This window comes from Cherax quadricarinatus, unplaced genomic scaffold, assembly GCF_038502225.1.
Source record: "Cherax quadricarinatus isolate ZL_2023a unplaced genomic scaffold, ASM3850222v1 Contig24, whole genome shotgun sequence".
NCBI lineage: Eukaryota > Metazoa > Arthropoda > Malacostraca > Decapoda > Parastacidae > Cherax > Cherax quadricarinatus.
In genome coordinates, this window is record NW_027195050.1 from 350873 (window position 1) to 352575 (window position 1703).

General features: G+C 48.0%; 1 long non-coding RNA gene across 1 annotated transcript; it reads right to left on the reverse strand.

The window, feature by feature from the left end:
- Positions 1 to 732: 732 nt before the first annotated feature.
- LOC138851152 (uncharacterized) lies at positions 733 to 1135 on the reverse strand. Its single transcript, XR_011391020.1, has 2 exons — positions 869 to 1135; positions 733 to 786 (listed from the first exon to the last, which is right to left on the reverse strand). It is a non-coding gene; the product is annotated as an uncharacterized lncRNA (long non-coding RNA).
- Between the last annotated feature and the right edge of the window lie 568 nt (positions 1136 to 1703).

The following is a 1703-nucleotide window of genomic DNA, read 5'->3' on the forward strand; positions in this document are numbered from 1 at the left end:
ATGTCTTCCCTTCCCCATTTCCCTAAGGTCGGCGGTGCCTTCCCCGGATCAGTGTCTCCAGGAGTCCACTTATGTCACCTTAGTGGACTCCCTTCCCCACTTCCCCAAGGTCAGCGGTATTCTTGCCGTCCCCAGGATCATGTATCCAGGAATCCTTCCGTCTACCGCCGGATATCTTCCCTTCCCCACTTACCCAAGGTCAGCCTCAACTGCATGTATTCTTGCCTTGCCCAGGTTCATGTATCCAGGAATCCATCCGCTCGCTCCGGATGTCTCCCCTTCCCCACTTACCCAAGGTCAGCCTCAACAACAACCTTCCTCAAGTTCATGTATCCAGGAATCCATCCGCTCGCTCCCGGATGTCTTCCCTTCCCCATTTCCCTAAGGTCGGCGGTGCCTTCCCCGGATCAGTGTCTCCAGGAGTCCACTTGTGTCACCTGAGTGGACTCCCTTCCCCACTTCCCCAAGGTCAGCGGTGCCTTCCCCGGATCAGTGTCTCGAGGAGTCCACTTGTGTCACCTGAGTGGACTCCCTTCCCCACTTCCTCAGAGTCAGCGGTGCCTTCCCCGGATCAGTGTCTCCAGGAGTCCACTTGTGTCACCTGAGTGGACTCCCTTCCCCACTTCCTCAGAGTCAGCGGTGCCTTCCCTGGATCAGTGTCTCCAGGAGTCCACTTGTGTCACTGAGTGGACTTCCTTCCCCACTTCCCCAGAGTCAGCGGTGCCTTCCCCCAGAGTCAGCGGTGCCTTCCCCGGATCAGTGTCTCCAGGAGTCCACTTGTGTCACCTGAGTGGACTTCCTTCCCCACTTCCTCAGAGTCAGCGGTGCCTTCCCTGGATCAGTGTCTCCAGGAGTCCACTAGTGTCACCTCAGGTGGACTCCCTTCCCCACTTCCCCAGAGTCAGCGGTTGCCACCTTCAGTGACCTCGCTGCATGGAAACTTGGTCTTGTCTAGCTGGTCTACGGTAGAGACTGTCCAGGTGGGTGGAATTACTGGAGGTGACACACACAGAAAACTGCGTCCAGTAATTACACCCACCAAGACAGCCTGGACCGTAGGTCAGCTAGACGCCACCAAGCTGCCTCACAGTTCCGCCACCTCCGAGAGGCTAATTAACGTAAATTTTGGAAATCCTTTTATGTTACACTATGAAAATATACGATGAACAAGTTGTTTTTTACTTATTTAGCTGTTTAAAAGTATTTGTGAGTGTTTTATTATTGCAGATGAATACCCAAATGTTGGTTAATTTGTCCACCACCATCATAACTATGTTAAATATTACACTGCTTTCATTTTTATATATTTATTCGTCTTTTACATTTGGCACTCAAAGCCTAACAAGCGCAGAAATTGTTTTCATACACATATATAAGTATTTTCACAAATATTTATACGTTTAAACACATTCACCTTACTCATACATCATTATACATACACTTGCATACATAAAAAATCACACACAATTCCATGTACTACAAATACGCACACAACAATGTACACAGTTATCTCCTATCACTATAATATGTCTGAGATCACACATACATACACACAAACATATCACTCCAAAGCCCATCCCACGAACACTTATGTACACATACATGTGTACACATTCTCATAGACATACATGTACTCGTCCACATGATTAAACAATGTAGAAGACACAATATAAGGGAAATTTAGATATGATTATGTGCTTCAA